The sequence below is a fragment of the Ranitomeya imitator genome, chromosome 2 (assembly GCF_032444005.1).
Source record: "Ranitomeya imitator isolate aRanImi1 chromosome 2, aRanImi1.pri, whole genome shotgun sequence".
Classification (NCBI taxonomy): Eukaryota; Metazoa; Chordata; class Amphibia; order Anura; family Dendrobatidae; genus Ranitomeya; species Ranitomeya imitator.
Genome location: NC_091283.1, coordinates 676,109,692 through 676,127,760, shown reverse-complemented (window position 1 = coordinate 676,127,760; position 18,069 = coordinate 676,109,692).

Below are 18,069 nucleotides of genomic sequence, written 5' to 3'. Positions count from 1 at the left end.
AGGGTATAGAGTGTAGGGTATAGATTGTAGAATGTAGGGTTTAGAGTGTAGGGTATAGAGTGTAGAGTGTAGGGTATAGAGTGTAGGGTATAGAGTGTAGGGTATAGAGTGTAGAGTGTAGGGTATAGAGTGTAGGGTTTAGATTGTAGAGTGTAGGGATTAGAGTGTAGGCTATAGAGTGTAGGCTATAGAGTGTAGGGTATAGAGTGTATGGTATAGAGTGTAGAGTGTAGGGTATAGAGTGTGGGGTATTGAGTGTAGGGTAAGAATGTAGAGTGTAGGGTATAGAGTGTAGAGTGTAGGGTATAGAGTGTAGGGTATAGAGTGTAGGGTATAGAGTGTATGATATAGAGTGTATGGTATATAGTGTAGGGTATAGAGTGTTTGGTATAGAGTGTAGGGCATAGAGTGTAGAGTATAGGGTATAGATTGTAGAGTGTAGAGTGTAGGGTATAGAGTGTAGGGTATAGAGTGTAATGTATAGAGTGTAGAGTGTAGGGTATAGAGTGTAGGGTATAGAGTGTAGGGTATAGAGTGTATGGTATAGAGTGTATGGTATATAGTGTAGGGTATAGAGTGTTTGGTATAGAGTGTAGGGTATCGAGTGTAGAGTATAGGGTATAGATTGTAGAGTGTAGAGTGTAGGGTATAGAGTGTAGGGTATAGAGTGTAATGTATAGAGTGTAGAGTGTAGGGTATAGAGTGTAGGGTATAGATTGTAGGATATAGAGTGTATGGTATAGAGTGTAAGGTATAGATTGTAGGGTATAGAGTGTATGGTATAGACTGTAGAGTGTAGGGTATAGAGTGTAGAGTATAGAGTGTAGGGTATAGTGTGTAGAGTGTAGGGTATAGAGTGTAGGGTATAGACTGTAGGGTATAGAGTGTAGAGTGTAGGGGTTAGAGTGTAGGGTATAGAGTATAGAGTGTAGGGTATAGAGTGTAGGGTATAGAGTGTAGGGTATAGAGTGTAGAGTGTAGGGTATAGAGTGTAGGGTACAGAGTGTAGGGTATAGAGTGTAGAGTGTAGGGTATAGAGTGTAGGGTATAGAGTGTAGGGTATAGATTGTAGAGTGTAGGGATTAGAGTGTAGGGTATAGAGTGTAGGGTATAGAGTGTAGAGTGTAGGGTATGGAGTGTAGGGTATAGAGTTGAGTGTAGGGTATAGAGTGTAGGGTATAGAGTGCATGGAATAGATTGTAGAGTGTAGGGTATAGAGTGTATGGTATAGAGTGTAGGGTATAGAGTGTAGGGTATAGAGTGTATGGTATGGAGTGTATGGTATAGATTGTAGGGTATAGAGTGTAGGGTATAGATTGTAGAATGTAGGGTTTAGAGTGTAGGGTATAGAGTGTAGAGTGTAGGGTATAGAGTGTAGGGTATAGAGTGTAGGGTATAGAGTGTAGAGTGTAGGGTATAGAGTGTAGGGTTTAGATTGTAGAGTGTAGGGATTAGAGTGTAGGCTATAGAGTGTAGGGTATAGAGTGTAGAGTGTAGGGTATGGAGTGTAGGGTATAGGGTATGGAGTGTAGGGTATAGAGTTGAGTGTAGGGTATATAGTGTAGGGTATAGAGTGTATGGAATAGAGTGTAGAGTGTAGGGAATAGAGTGTATGGTATAGAGTGTAGGGTATAGAGTGTAGGGTATAGAGTGTATGGTATAGAGTGTATGGTATAGATTGTAGGGTATAGAGTGTAGAGTGTAGGGTATAGAGTGTAGAGTGTAGGGTATAGAGTGTAGGGTACAGAGTGTAGAGTGTAGGGTATAGAGAGTAGGGTATAGAGTGTAGGGTATAGAGTGTAGGGTATAGAGCATAGAGTGTAGAGTATAGAGTGTAGGGTATAGAGTGTAGGGTATAGAGTTTAGAGTGTAGGGTATAGAGTGTAGGGTATAGAGCGTAGGGTATAGAGTGTAGAGTGTAGGGTATACAGTGTAGGGTATAGAGTGTAGAGTGTAGGGTATAGAGTGTAGGGTATAGAGTGTAGGGTATAGAGTGTAGAGTGTAGGGTATAGAGTGTAGGGTATAGAGTGTAGGGAATATAGTGTATGGTATAGAGTGTATGGTATCGAGTGTAGGGTATAGAGTGTTTGGTATAGAGTGTAGGGTATAGAGTGTAGGGTATAAATTGTAGAGTGTAGAGTGTAGGTTATAGAGTGTAGAGTGTAGGGTATAGAGTGTAGGGTATAGAGTGTATGGTATAGAGTGTATGGTATATAGTGTAGGGTATAGAGTGTTTGGTAAAGAGTGTAGGGTATAGAGTGTAGAGTGTAGGGTATATATTGTAGAGTGTAGAGTGTAGGGTATAGAGTGTAGGGCATAGTATTTATGGAATAGAGTGTATGGTATAGAGTGTAGGATATAGAGTGTAGGGTATAGAGTGTAGAGTGTAGGGTATAGAGTGTAGGGTATAGAGTGTAGGGTATAGAGTGTATGGTATAGAGTGTATGGTATAGATTGTAGGGTATAGAGTGTAGGGTATAGAGTGTAGAGTGTAGGGTATAGAGTGTAGAGTGTAGGGTATAGAGTGTAGGGTATAGAGTGTAGAGTCTAGGGTATGGAGTGTAGGGTATAGAGTTGAGTGTAGGGTATAGAGTGTAGGGTATAGAGTGTATGGAATAGATTGTAGAGTGTATGGTATAGAGTGTAGGGTATAGAGTGTAGGGTATAGAGTGTATGGTATGGAGTGTATGGTATAGATTGTAGGGTATAGAGTGTAGGGTATAGATTGTAGAATGTAGGGTTTAGAGTGTAGGGTATAGAGTGTAGAGTGTAGGGTATAGAGTGTAGGGTATAGAGTGTAGGGTATAGAGTGTAGAGTGTAGGGTATAGAGTGTAGGGTTTAGATTGTAGAGTGTAGGGATTAGAGTGTAGGGTATAGAGTGTAGTCTATAGAGTGTAGAAGGTAGGGTATGGAGTGTAGGGTATAGGGTATGGAGTGTAGGGTATAGAGTTGAGTGTAGGGTATATAGTGTAGGGTACAGAGTGTATGGAATAGAGTGTAGAGTGTAGGGTATAGAGTGTATGGTATAGAGTGTAGGGTATAGAGTGTAGGGTATAGAGTGTATGGTATAGAGTGTAGAGTGTAGGGTATAGAGTGTAGAGTGTAGGGTATAGAGTGTAGGGTATAGAGTGTAGAGTATAGAGAGTAGGGCATAGAGTGTAGGGTATAGAGTGTAGAGTGTAGGGTATAGTGTGTAGGGTATAGAGTGTAGAGTGTAGGGTATAGAGTGTTGGGTATAGAGTGTAGGGTATAGAGTGTAGAGTGTAGGGTATAGAGTGTAGGGTATAGAGTGTAGGGTATAGAGTGTATGGTATAGAGTGTATGGTATAGAGTGTAGGGTATAGAGTGTTTGGTATAGAGTGTAGGGTATAGAGTGTAGGGTATAGATTGTAGAGTGTAGAGTGTAGGTTATAGATTGTAGAGTGTAGGGTATAAAGTGTAGGGTATAGAGTGTATGGTATAGAGTGTATGGTATATAGTGTAGGGTATAGAGTGTTTGGTATGGAGTGTAGGGTATAGAGTGTAGAGTGTAGGGTATATATTGTAGAGTGTAGAGTGTAGGGTATAGAGTGTAGGGCATAGTATTTATGGAATAGAGTGTATGGTATAGAGTGTAGGATATAGAGTGTAGGGTATAGAGTGTAGAGTGTAGGGTATAGAGTGTAGGGTATAGAGTGTAGGGTATAGAGTGTATGGTATAGAGTGTATGGTATAGATTGTAGGGTATAGAGTGTAGGGTATAGAGTGTAGAGTGTAGGGTATAGAGTGTAGAGTGTAGGGTATAGAGTGTAGGGTATAGAGTGTAGAGTGTAGGGTATAGAGTGTAGGGTGTAGGGTATAGAGTGTAGAGTGTAGGGTATAGAGTGTAGGGTATAGAGTATAGAGTGTAGGGTATAGAGTGTAGGGTATATAGTGTAGGGTATAGAGTGTAGGGTATTTAGTGTAGAGTGTAGGGTATAGAGTGTAGGCTATAGAGTGTAGGGTATAGAGTGTATGGTATAGAGTGTAGAGTGTAGGGTATAGAGTGTGGGGTATTGAGTGTAGGGTATAGAGTGTAGGGTATAGAGTGTAGAGTGTAGGGTATAGAGTGTAGAGTGTAGGGTATAGAGTGTAGGGTATAGAGTGTAGGGTATAGAGTGTATGGTATAGAGGGTATGGTATATAGTGTAGGGTATAGAGTGTTTGCTATAGAGTGTAGGGTATAGAGTGTAGAGTATAGGGTATAGATTGTAGAGTGTAGAGTGTAGGGTATAGAGTGTAGGGTATAGAGTGTAATGTATAGAGTGTAGAGTGTAGGGTATAGAGTGTAGGGTATAGATTGTAGGGTATAGAGTGTATGGTATAGAGTGTAAGGTATAGATTGTAGGGTATAGAGTGTATGGTATAGACTGTAGAGTGTAGGGTATAGAGTGTAGAGTGTAGGGTATAGAGTGTAGGGTATAGTGTGTAGAGTGTAGGGTATAGAGTGAAGGGTATAGAGTGTAGAGTGTAGGGTATAGAGTGTAGGGTATAGAGTATAGAGTGTAGGGTATAGAGTGTAGGGTATAGAGTGTAGGGTATAGAGTGTAGAGTGTAGGGTATAGAGTGTAGGGTACAGAGTGTAGGGTATAGAGTGTAGAGTGTAGGGTATAGAGTGTAGGGTATAGAGTGTAGGGTATAGATTGTAGAGTGTAGGGATTAGAGTGTAGGGTATAGAGTGTAGGGTATAGAGTGTAGAGTGTAGGGTATGGAGTGTAGGGTATAGAGTTGAGTGTAGGGTATAGAGTGTAGGGTATAGAGTGTATGGAATAGAGTGTAGAGAGTAGGGTATAGAGTGTATGGTATAGAGTGTAGGGTATAGAGTGTAGGGTATAGAGTGTATGGTATAGAGTGTAGAGTGTAGGGTATAGAGTGTAGAGTGTAGGGTATAGAGTGTAGGGTATAGAGTGCAGAGTGTAGGGTATAGAGTGTAGGGTATAGAGTGTAGGGTATAGAGTGTATGGTATGGAGTGTATGGTATGGATTGTAGGGTATAGAGTGTAGGGTATAGATTGTAGAATGTAGGGTTTAGAGTGTAGGGTATAGAGTGTAGAGTGTAGGGTATAGAGTGTAGGGTATAGAGTGTAGAGTGTAGGGTATAGAGTGTAGGGTTTAGATTGTAGAGTGTAGGGATTAGAGTGTAGTCTATAGAGTGTAGGGTATAGAGTGTAGAGTGTAGGGTATGGAGTGTAGGGTATAGGGTATGGAGTGTGGGGTATAGAGTTGAGTGTAGGGTATATAGTGTAGGGTATAGAGTGTATGGTATAGAGTGTAGGGTAAAGAGAGTAGGGTATAGAGTGTATGGTATAGAGTGTATGGTATAGATTGTAGGGTATAGAGTGTAGAGTGTAGGGTATAGAGTGTAGAGTGTAGGGTATAGAGAGTAGGGTATAGAGTGTAGGGTATAGAGTGTAGGGTATAGAGTATAGAGTGTAGGGTATAGAGTGTAGGGTATAGAGTGTAGGGTATAGAGTTTAGAGTGTAGGGTATAGAGTGTAGGGTATAGAGTGTAGAGTGTAGGGTATAGAGTGTAGGGTATAGAGTGTAGGGTATAGATTGTAGAATGTAGGGATTAGAGTGTAGGTTATAGAGTGTAGGGTGTAGAGTGTATGGTATAGAGTGTAGAGTGTAGGGTATAGAGTGTGGGGTATTGAGTGTAGGGTATAGAGTGTAGGGTATAGAGTGTAGAGTGTAGGGTATAGAGTGTAGAGTGTAGGGTATAGAGTGTAGGGTATAGAGTGTAGGGTATAGAGTGTATGGTATAGAGTGTATGGTATATAGTGTAGGGTATAGAGTGTTTGGTATAGAGTGTAGGGTATAGAGTGTAGAGTATAGGGTATAGATTGTAGAGTGTAGAGTGTAGGGTATAGAGTGTAGGGTATAGAGTGTAATGTATAGAGTGTAGAGTGTAGGGTATAGAGTGTAGGGTATAGATTGTAGGGTATAGAGTGTATGGTATAGAGTGTAAGGTATAGATTGTAGGGTATAGAGTGTATGGTATAGACTGTAGAGTGTAGGGTATAGAGTGTAGAGTGTAGGGTATAGAGTGTAGGGTATAGTGTGTAGAGTGTAGTGTATAGAGTGTAGGGTATAGACTGTAGGGTATAGAGTGTAGATTGTGGGGTATAGAGTGTAGGGTATAGAGTATACAGTGTAGGGTATAGAGTGTAGGGTATAGAGTGTAGGGTATAGAGTGTAGTGTATAGAGTGTATGGTATAGAGTGTATGGTATAGATTGTAGGGTATAGAGTGTAGAGTGTAGGGTATAGAGTGTAGAGTGTAGGGTATAGAGTGTAGAGTGTAGGGTATAGAGAGTAGGGTATAGAGTGTAGGGTATAGAGTGTAGAGTGTAGGGTATAGAGTGTAGGGTATAGAGTGTAGAGTGTAGGGTATAGAGTGTAGGGTATAGAGTGTAGGGTATAGAGTGTAGGGTATAGAGTGTATGGTATAGAGTGTATGGTATATAGTGTAGGGTATAGAGTGTTTGGTATAGAGTGTAGGGTATAGAGTGTAGGGTATAGATTGTAGAGTGTAGAGTGTAGGTTATAGAGTGTAGAGTGTAGGGTATAGAGTGTAGGGTATAGAGTGTATGGTATAGAGTGTATGGTATATAGTGTAGGATATAGAGTGTTTGGTATAGAGTGTAGGGTATAGAGTGTAGAGTGTAGGGTATATATTGTAGAGTGTAGAGTGTAGGGTATAGAGTGTAGGGCATAGTATTTATGGAATAGAGTGTATGGTATAGAGTGTAGGATATAGAGTGTAGGGTATAGAGTGTAGAGTGTAGGGTATAGAGTGTAGGGTATAGAGTGTAGGGTATAGAGTGTATGGTATAGAGTGTATGGTATAGATTGTAGGGTATAGAGTGTAGGGTATAGAGTGTAGAGTGTAGGGTGTAGAGTGTAGGGTATAGAGTGTAGGGTATAGAGTGTAGAGTGTAATGTATAGAGTGTAGAGTGTAGGGTATAGAGTGTAGGGTATAGAGTGTAGGGTATAGAGTGTATGGTATAGATTGTATGGTATATAGTGTAGGGTATAGAGTGTTTGGTATAGAGTGTAGGGTATCGAGTGTAGAGTATAGGGTATAGATTGTAGAGTGTAGAGTGTAGGGTATAGAGTGTAGGGAATAGAGTGTAATGTATAGAGTGTAGAGTGTAGGGTATAGAGTGTAGGGTATAGATTGTAGGGTATAGAGTGTATGGTATAGAGTGTAAGGTATAGATTGTAGGGTATAGAGTGTATGGTATAGACTGTAGAGTGTAGGGTATAGAGTGTAGAGTATAGAGTGTAGGGTATAGTGTGTAGAGTGTAGGGTATAGAGTGTAGGGTATAGACTGTAGGGTATAGAGTGTAGAGTGTAGGGGTTAGAGTGTAGGGTATAGAGTATAGAGTGTAGGGTATAGAGTGTAGGGTATAGAGTGTAGGGTATAGAGTGTAGGGTATAGAGTGTAGGGTACAGAGTGTAGGGTATAGAGTGTAGAGTGTAGGGTATAGAGTGTAGGGTATAGAGTGTAGGGTATAGATTGTAGAGTGTAGGGATTAGAGTGTAGGGTATAGAGTGTAGGGTGTAGAGTGTAGGGTATGGAGTGTAGGGTATAGAGTTGAGTGTAGGGTATAGAGTGTAGGGTATAGAGTGCATGGAATAGATTGTAGAGTGTAGGGTATAGAGTGTATGGTATAGAGTGTAGGGTATAGAGTGTAGGGTATAGAGTGTATGGTATGGAGTGTATGGCATAGATTGTAGGGTATAGAGTGTAGGGTATAGATTGTAGAATGTAGGGTTTAGAGTGTAGGGTATGGAGTGTAGAGTGTAGGGTATAGAGTGTAGGGTATAGAGTGTAGGGTATAGAGTGTAGAGTGTAGGGTATAGAGTGTAGGGTTTAGATTGTAGAGTGTAGGGATTAGAGTGTAGGCTATAGAGTGTAGGGTATAGAGTGTAGAGTGTAGGGTATGGAGTGTAGGGTATAGGGTATGGAGTGTAGGGTATAGAGTTGAGTGTAGGGTATATAGTGTAGGGTATAGAGTGTATGGAATAGAGTGTAGAGTGTAGGGAATAGAGTGTATGGTATAGAGTGTAGGGTATAGAGTGTAGGGTATAGAGTGTATGGTATAGAGTGTATGGTATAGATTGTAGGGTATAGAGTGTAGAGTGTAGGGTATAGAGTGTAGAGTGTAGGGTATAGAGTGTAGGGTACAGAGTGTAGAGTGTAGGGTATAGAGAGTAGGGTATAGAGTGTACGGTATAGAGTGTAGGGTATAGAGTATAGAGTGTAGGGTATAGAGTGTAGGGTATAGAGTGTAGGGTATAGAGTTTAGAGTGTAGGGTATAGAGTGTAGGGTATAGAGCGTAGGGTATAGAGTGTAGAGTGTAGGGTATACAGTTTAGGGTATAGAGTGTAGAGTGTAGGGTATAGAGTGTAGGGTATAGAGTGTAGGGTATAGAGTGTAGAGTGTAGGGTATAGAGTGTAGGGTATAGAGTGTAGGGAATATAGTGTATGGTATAGAGTGTATGGTATCGAGTGTAGGGTATAGAGTGTTTGGTATAGAGTGTAGGGTATAGAGTGTAGGGTATAAATTGTAGATTGTAGAGTAGGATATAGAGTGTAGAGTGTAGGGTATAGAGTGTAGGGTATAGAGTGTATGGTATAGAGTGTATGGTATATAGTGTAGGGTATAGAGTGTTTGGTATAGAGTGTAGGGTATAGAGTGTAGAGTGTAGGGTATATATTGTAGAGTGTAGAGTGTAGGGTATAGAGTGTAGGGCATAGTATTTATGGAATAGAGTGTATGGTATAGAGTGTAGGATATAGAGTGTAGGGTATAGAGTGTAGAGTGTAGGGTATAGAGTGTAGGGTATAGAGTGTAGGGTATAGAGTGTATGGTATAGAGTGTATGGTATAGATTGTAGGGTATAGAGTGTAGGGTATAGAGTGTAGAGTGTAGGGTATAGAGTGTAGAGTGTAGGGTATAGAGTGTAGGGTATAGAGTGTAGAGTCTAGGGTATGGAGTGTAGGGTATAGAGTTGAGTGTAGGGTATAGAGTGTAGGGTATAGAGTGTATGGAATAGATTGTAGAGTGTATGGTATAGAGTGTAGGGTATAGAGTGTAGGGTATAGAGTGTATGGTATGGAGTGTATGGCATAGATTGTAGGGTATAGAGTGTAGGGTATCGATTGTAGAATGTAGGGTTTAGAGTGTAGGGTATAGAGTGTAGAGTGTAGGGTATAGAGTGTAGGGTATAGAGTGTAGGGTATAGAGTGTAGAGTGTAGGGTATAGAGTGTAGGGTTTAGATTGTAGAGTGTAGGGATTAGAGTGTAGGGTATAGAGTGTAGGGTATAGAGTGTAGAAGGTAGGGTATGGAGTGTAGGGTATAGGGTATGGAGTGTAGGGTATAGAGTTGAGTGTAGGGTATATAGTGTAGGGTACAGAGTGTATGGAATAGAGTGTAGAGTGTAGGGTATAGAGTGTATGGTATAGAGTGTAGGGTATAGAGTGTAGGGTATAGAGTGTATGGTATAGAGTGTAGAGTGTAGGGTATAGAGTGTAGAGTGTAGGGTATAGAGTGTAGGGTATAGAGTGTAGAGTATAGAGAGTAGGGCATAGAGTGTAGGGTATAGAGTGTAGAGTGTAGGGTATAGAGTGTAGGGTATAGAGTGTAGAGTGTAGGGTATAGAGTGTTGGGTATAGAGTGTAGGGTATAGAGTGTAGAGTGTAGGGTATAGAGTGTAGGGTATAGAGTGTAGGGTATAGAGTGTATGGTATAGAGTGTATGGTATAGAGTGTAGGGTATAGAGTGTTTGGTATAGAGTGTAGGGTATAGAGTGTAGGGTATAGATTGTAGAGTGTAGAGTGTAGGTTATAGATTGTAGAGTGTAGGGTATAGAGTGTAGGCTATAGAGTGTATGGTATAGAGTGTATGGTATATAGTGTAGGGTATAGAGTGTTTGGTATAGAGTGTAGGGTATAGAGTGTAGAGTGTAGGGTATATATTGTAGAGTGTAGAGTGTAGGGTATAGAGTGTAGGGCATAGTATTTATGGAATAGAGTGTATGGTATAGAGTGTAGGATATAGAGTGTAGGGTATAGAGTGTAGAGTGTAGGGTATAGAGTGTAGGGTATAGAGTGTAGGGTATAGAGTGTATGGTATAGAGTGTATGGTATAGATTGTAGGGTATAGAGTTGAGGGTATAGAGTGTAGAGTGTAGGGTATAGAGTGTAGAGTGTAGGGTATAGAGTGTAGGGTATAGAGTGTAGAGTGTAGGGTATAGAGTGTAGGGTGTAGGGTATAGAGTGTAGAGTGTAGGGTATAGAGTGTAGGGTATAGAGTATAGAGTGTAGGGTATAGAGTGTAGGGTATATAGTGTAGGGTATAGAGTGTAGGGTATTTAGTGTAGAGTGTAGGGTATAGAGTGTAGGCTATAGAGTGTAGGGTATAGAGTGTATGGTATAGAGTGTAGAGTGTAGGGTATAGAGTGTGGGGTATTGAGTGTAGGGTATAGAGTGAAGGGTATAGAGTGTAGAGTGTAGGGTATAGAGTGTAGAGTGTAGGGTATAGAGTGTAGGGTATAGAGTGTAGGGTATAGAGTGTATGGTATAGAGGGTATGGTATATAGTGTAGGGTATAGAGTGTTTGGTATAGAGTGTAGGGTATAGAGTGTAGAGTATAGGGTATAGATTGTAGAGTGTAGAGTGTAGGGTATAGAGTGTAGGGTATAGAGTGTAATGTATAGAGTGTAGAGTGTAGGGTATAGAGTGTAGGGTATAGATTGTAGGGTATAGAGTGTATGGTATAGAGTGTAAGGTATAGATTGTAGGGTATAGAGTGTATGGTATAGACTGTAGAGTGTAGGGTATAGAGTATAGAGTGTAGGGTATAGAGTGTAGGGTATAGTGTGTAGAGTGTAGGGTATAGAGTGTAGGGTATAGAGTGTAGAGTGTAGGGTATAGAGTGTAGGGTATAGAGTATAGAGTGTAGGGTATAGAGTGTAGGGTATAGAGTGTAGGGTATAGAGTGTAGGGTATAGAGTGTAGAGTGTAGGGTATAGAGTGTAGGGTACAGAGTGTAGGGTATAGAGTGTAGAGTGTAGGGTATAGAGTGTAGGGTATAGAGTGTAGGGTATAGATTGTAGAGTGTAGGGATTAGAGTGTAGGGTATAGAGTGTAGGGTATAGAGTGTAGAGTGTAGGGTATGGAGTGTAGGGTATAGAGTTGAGTGTAGGGTATAGAGTGTAGGGTATAGAGTGTATGGAATAGAGTGTAGAGAGTAGGGTATAGAGTGTATGGTATAGAGTGTAGGGTATAGAGTGTAGGGTATAGAGTGTATGGTATAGAGTGTATGGTATAGATTGTAGGGTATAGAGTGTAAGGTATAGAGTGTAGAGTGTAGGGTATAGAGTGTAGAGTGTAGGGTATAGAATGTAGGGTATAGAGTGCAGAGTGTAGGGTATAGAGTGTAGGGTATAGAGTGTAGGGTATAGAGTGTATGGTATGGAGTGTATGGTATAGATTGTAGGGTATAGAGTGTAGGGTATAGATTGTAGAATGTAGGGTTTAGAGTGTAGGGTATAGAGTGTAGAGTGTAGGGTATAGAGTGTAGGGTATAGAGTGTAGAGTGTAGGGTATAGAGTGTAGGGTTTAGATTGTAGAGTGTAGGGATTAGAGTGTAGTCTATAGAGTGTAGGGTATAGAGTGTAGAGTGTAGGGTATGGAGTGTAGGGTATAGGGTATGGAGTGTAGGGTATAGAGTTGAGTGTAGGGTATATAGTGTAGGGTATAGAGTGTATGGTATAGAGTGTAGGGTATAGAGAGTAGGGTATAGAGTGTATGGTATAGAGTGTATGGTATAGATTGTAGGGTATAGAGTGTAGAGTGTAGGGTATAGAGTGTAGAGTGTAGGGTATAGAGAGTAGGGTATAGAGTGTAGGGTATAGAGTGTAGGGTATAGAGTATAGAGTGTAGGGTATAGAGTGTAGGGTATAGAGTGTAGGGTATAGAGTTTAGAGTGTAGGGTATAGAGTGTAGGGTATAGAGTGTAGAGTGTAGGGTATAGAGTGTAGGGTATAGAGTGTAGGGTATAGATTGTAGAATGTAGGGATTAGAGTGTAGGTTATAGAGTGTAGGGTATAGAGTGTATGGTATAGAGTGTAGAGTGTAGGGTATAGAGTGTGGGGTATTGAGTGTAGGGTATAGAGTGTAGGGTATAGAGTGTAGAGTGTAGGGTATAGAGTGTAGAGTGTAGGGTATAGAGTGTAGGGTATAGAGTGTAGGGTATAGAGTGTATGGTATAGAGTGTATGGTATATAGTGTAGGGTATAGAGTGTTTGGTATAGAGTGTAGGGTATAGAGTGTAGAGTATAGGGTATAGATTGTAGAGTGTAGAGTGTAGGGTATAGAGTGTAGGGTATAGAGTGTAATGTATAGAGTGTAGAGTGTAGGGTATAGAGTGTAGGGTATAGATTGTAGGGTATAGAGTGTATGGCATAGAGTGTAAGGTATAGATTGTAGGGTATAGAGTGTATGGTATAGACTGTAGAGTGTAGGGTATAGAGTGTAGAGTGTAGGGTATAGAGTGTAGGGTATAGTGTGTAGAGTGTAGTGTATAGAGTGTAGGGTATAGACTGTAGGGTATAGAGTGTAGATTGTAGGGTATAGAGTGTAGGGTATAGAGTATACAGTGTAGGGTATAGAGTGTAGGGTATAGAGTGTAGGGTATAGAGTGTAGTGTATAGAGTGTATGGTATAGAGTGTATGGTATAGATTGTAGGGTATAGAGTGTAGAGTGTAGGGTATAGAGTGTAGAGTGTAGGGTATAGAGTGTAGGGTATAGAGTGTAGAGTGTAGGGTATAGAGAGTAGGGTATAGAGTGTAGGGTATAGAGTGTAGAGTGTAGGGTATAGAGTGTAGGGTATAGAGTGTAGAGTGTAGGGTATAGAGTGTAGGGTATAGAGTGTAGGGTATAGAATGTAGGGTATAGAGTGTATGGTATAGAGTGTATGGTATATAGTGTAGGGTATAGAGTGTTTGGTATAGAGTGTAGGGTATAGAGTGTAGGGTATAGATTGTAGAGTGTAGAGTGTAGGTTATAGAGTGTAGAGTGTAGGGTATAGAGTGTAGGGTATAGAGTGTATGGTATAGAGTGTATGGTATATAGTGTAGGATATAGAGTGTTTGGTATAGAGTGTAGGGTATAGAGTGTAGAGTGTAGGGTATATATTGTAGAGTGTAGAGTGTAGGGTATAGAGTGTAGGGCATAGTATTTATGGAATAGAGTGTATGGTATAGAGTGTAGGATATAGAGTGTAGGGTATAGAGTGTAGAGTGTAGGGTATAGAGTGTAGGGTATAGAGTGTAGGGTATAGAGTGTATGGTATAGAGTGTATGGTATAGATTGTAGGGTATAGAGTGTAGGGTATAGAGTGTAGAGTGTAGGGTATAGAGTGTAGAGTGTAGGGTATAGAGTGTAGGGTATAGAGTGTAGAGTGTAGGGTATAGAGTGTAGGGTGTAGGGTATAGAGTGTAGAGTGTAGGGTATAGAGTGTAGGGTATAGAGTATAGAGTGTAGGGTATAGAGTGTAGGGTATATAGTGTAGGGTATAGAGTGTAGGGTATTTAGTGTAGAGTGTAGGGTATAGAGTGTAGGCTAAAGAGTGTAGGGTATAGAGTGTATGGTATAGAGTGTAGAGTGTAGGGTATAGAGTGTGGGGTATTGAGTGTAGGGTATAGAGTGTAGGGTATAGAGTGTAGAGTGTAGGGTATAGAGTGTAGAGTGTAGGGTATAGAGTGTAGGGTATAGAGTGTAGGGTATAGAGTGTATGGTATAGAGTGTATGGTATATAGTGTAGGGTATAGAGTGTTTGGAATAGAGTGTAGGGTATATAGTGTAGAGTATAGGGTATAGATTGTAGAGTGTAGAGTGTAGGGTATAGAGTGTAGGGTATAGAGTGTAATGTATAGAGTGTAGAGTGTAGGGTATAGAGTGTAGGGTATAGATTGTAGGGTATAGAGTGTATGGTATAGAGTGTAAGGTATAGATTGTAGGGTATAGAGTGTATGGTATAGACTGTAGAGTGTAGGGTATAGAGTGTAGAGTGTAGGGTATAGAGTGTAGGGTATAGTGTGTAGAGTGTAGGGTATAGAGTGTAGGATATAGACTGTAGGGTATAGAGTGTAGAGTGTAGGGTATAGAGTGTAGGGTATAGAGTATAGAGTGTAGGGTATAGAGTGTAGGGTATAGAGTGTAGGGTATAGATTGTAGGGTATAGAGTGTAGGGTATAGAGTGTAGAGGGTAGGGTATAGAGTGTAGGGTACAGAGTGTAGGGTATAGAGTGTAGAGTGTAGGGTATAGAGTGTAGGGTATAGAGTGTAGGGTATAGATTGTAGAGTGTAGGGATTAGAGTGTAGGGTATAGAGTGTAGGGTATAGAGTGTAGAGTGTAGGGTATGGAGTGTAGGGTATAGAGTTGAGTGTAGGGTATAGAGTGTAGGGTATAGAGTGTATGGAATAGATTGTAGAGTGTAGGGTATAGAGTGTATGGTATAGAGTGTAGGGTATAGAGTGTAGGGTATAGAGTGTATGGTATGGAGTGTATGGTATAGATTGTAGGGTATAGAGTGTAGGGTATAGATTGTAGAATGTAGGGTTTAGTGTGTAGGGTATAGAGTGTAGAGTGTAGGGTATAGAGTGTAGGGTATAGAGTGTAGGGTATAGAGTGTAGAGTGTAGGGTATAGAGTGTAGGGTTTAGATTGTAGAGTGTAGGGATTAGAGTGTAGGCTATAGAGTGTAGGGTATAGAGTGTAGAGTGTAGGGTATGGAGTGTAGGGTTCAGGGTATGGAGTGTAGGGTATAGAGTTGAGTGTAGGGTATATAGTGTAGGGTATAGAGTGTATGGAATAGACTGTAGAGTGTAGGGTATAGAGTGTATGGTATAGAGTGTAGGGTATAGAGTGTAGGGTATAGAGTGTATGGTATAGAGTGTATGGTATAGATTGTAGGGTATAGAGTGTAGAGTGTAGGGTATAGAGTGTAGAGTGTAGGGTATAGATTGTAGGGTATAGAGTGTAGAGTGTAGGGTATAGAGTGTAGAGTGTAGGGTATAGATTGTAGGGTATAGAGTGTAGAGTGTAGGGTATAGAGAGTAGGGTATAGAGTGTAGGGTGTAGAGTGTAGGGTATAGAGTATAGAGTGTAGGGTATAGAGTGTAGGGTATAGAGTGTAGGGTATAGAGTTTAGAGTGTAGGGTATAGAGTGTAGGGTATAGAGTGTAGGGTATAGAGTGTAGAGTGTAGGGTATAGAGTGTAGGGTATAGAGTGTAGGGTATAGATTGTAGAATGTAGGGATTAGAGTGTAGGTTATAGAGTGTAGGGTATAGAGTGTAGAGTGTGGGGTATAGAGTGTAGGGTATAGAGTATAGAATGTAGGGTATAGAGTGTAGGGTATAGAGTGTATGGAATAGAGTGTAGAGTGTAGAGTGTAGGGCATAGAGTATATGGTATAGAGTGTAGGGTATAGAGTGTAGAGTGTAGCGTGTAGGGTACAGAGTGTAGAGTGTAGGGTATAGAGTGTATGGTATAGAGTGTAGAGTGTAGGGTATAGAGTGTAGGGTATAGAGTGTAGGGTATTGAGTGTAAGGTATAGAGTGTAGGGTATAGAGTGTATGGTATAGACTGTAGAGTGTAGGGTATAGAGTGTAGAGTGTAGGGTATAGAGTGTAGGGTATAGTGTGTAGAGTGTAGGGTATAGAGTGTAGGGTATAGACTGTAGGGTATAGAGTGTAGAGTGTAGGGTATAGAGTGTAGGGTATAGAGTATAGAGTGTAGGGTATAGAGTGTAGGGTATAGAGTGTAGGGTATAGATTGTAGGGTATAGAGTGTAGGGTATAGAGTGTAGAGTGTAGGGTATAGAGTGTAGGGTACAGAGTGTAGGGTATAGAGTGTAGAGTGTAGGGTATAGAGTGTAGGGTATAGAGTGTAGGGTATAGATTGTAGAGTGTAGGGATTAGAGTGTAGGGTATAGAGTGTAGGGTATAGAGTGTAGAGTGTAGGGTATGGAGTGTAGGGTATAGAGTTGAGTGTAGGGTATAGAGTGTAGGGTATAGAGTGTATGGAATAGATTGTAGAGTGTAGGGTATAGAGTGTATGGTATAGAGTGTAGGGTATAGAGTGTAGGGTATAGAGTGTATGGTATGGAGTGTATGGTATAGATTGTAGGGTATAGAGTGTAGGGTATAGATTGTAGAATGTAGGGTTTAGTGTGTAGGGTATAGAGTGTAGAGTGTAGGGTATAGAGTGTAGGGTATAGAGTGTAGGGTATAGAGTGTAGAGTGTAGGGTATAGAGTGTAGGGTTTAGATTGTAGAGTGTAGGGATTAGAGTGTAGGCTATAGAGTGTAGGGTATAGAGTGTAGAGTGTAGGGTATGGAGTGTAGGGTTCAGGGTATGGAGTGTAGGGTATAGAGTTGAGTGTAGGGTATATAGTGTAGGGTATAGAGTGTATGGAATAGAATGTAGAGTGTAGGGTATAGAGTGTATGGTATAGAGTGTAGGGTATAGAGTGTAGGGTATAGAGTGTATGGTATAGAGTGTATGGTATAGATTGTAGGGTATAGAGTGTAGAGTATAGAGTGTAGAGTGTAGGGTATAGATTGTAGGGTATAGAGTGTAGAGTGTAGGGTATAGAGTGTAGAGTGTAGGGTATAGATTGTAGGGTATAGAGTGTAGAGTGTAGGGTATAGAGAGTAGGGTATAGAGTGTAGGGTGTAGAGTGTAGGGTATAGAGTATAGAGTGTAGGGTATAGAGTGTAGGGTATAGAGTGTAGGGTATAGAGTTTAGAGTGTAGGGTATAGAGTGTAGGGTATAGAGTGTAGGGTATAGAGTGTAGAGTGTAGGGTATAGAGTGTAGGGTATAGAGTGTAGGGTATAGATTGTAGAATGTAGGGATTAGAGTGTAGGTGATAGAGTGTAGGGTATAGATTGTAGAGTGTGGGGTATAGAGTGTAGGGTATAGAGTATAGAATGTAGGGTATAGAGTGTAGGGTATAGAGTGTATGGAATAGAGTGTAGAGTGTAGAGTGTAGGGCATAGAGTATATGGTATAGAGTGTAGGGTATAGAGTGTAGAGTGTAGCGTGTAGGGTACAGAGTGTAGAGTGTAGGGTATAGAGTGTATGGTATAGAGTGTAGAGTGTAGGGTATAGAGTGTAGGGTATAGAGTGTAGGGTATTGAGTGTAAGGTATAGAGTGTAGGGTATAGAGTGTAAAGTGTAGGGTATAGAGTGTAGAGTGTAGGGTATAGAGTGTAGGGTATAGAGTGTAGGGTATAGAGTGTATGGTATAGAGTGTATGGTATATAGTGTAGGGTATAGAGTGTTTGGTATAGAGTGTAGGGAATAGAGTGTAGAGTGTAGGGTATATATTGTAGAGTGTAGAGTGTAGGGTATAGAGTGTAGGGCATAGTGTTTATGGAATAGAGTGTATGGTATAGAGTGTAGGATATAGAGTGTACGGTATAGAGTGTAGAGTGTAAGGTATAGAGTGTAGGGTAAAGAGTGTAGGGTATAGAGTGTATGGTATAGAGTGTATGGTATAGATTGTAGGGTATAGAGTGTAGGGTATAGAGTGTAGAGTGTAGGGTATAGATTGTAGAGTGTAGGGTATAGAGTGTAGGGTATAGAGTGTAGAGTGTAGGGTATAGAGTGTAGGGTATAGAGTGTAGGGTATAGAGTGTAGAGTGTAGGGTATAGAGTGTAGGGTATAGAGTATAGAGTGTAGGGTATAGAGTGTAGGATATATAGTGTAGGGTATAGAGTGTAGGGTATATAGTGTAGATTGTAGGGTGTAGAGTGTAGGGTATAGAGTGTAGGGTATAGAGTGTATGGTATAGAGTGTAGACTGTAGGGTATAGAGTGTAGAGTGTAGGGTATAGAGTGTAGGGTATAGAGAGTAGGGTATAGAGTGTATGGTATAGAGTGTATGGTATATAGTGTAGGGTATAGAGTGTTTGGTATAGAGTGTAGGGTATAGAGTGTAGAGTGTAGGGTATAGATTGTAG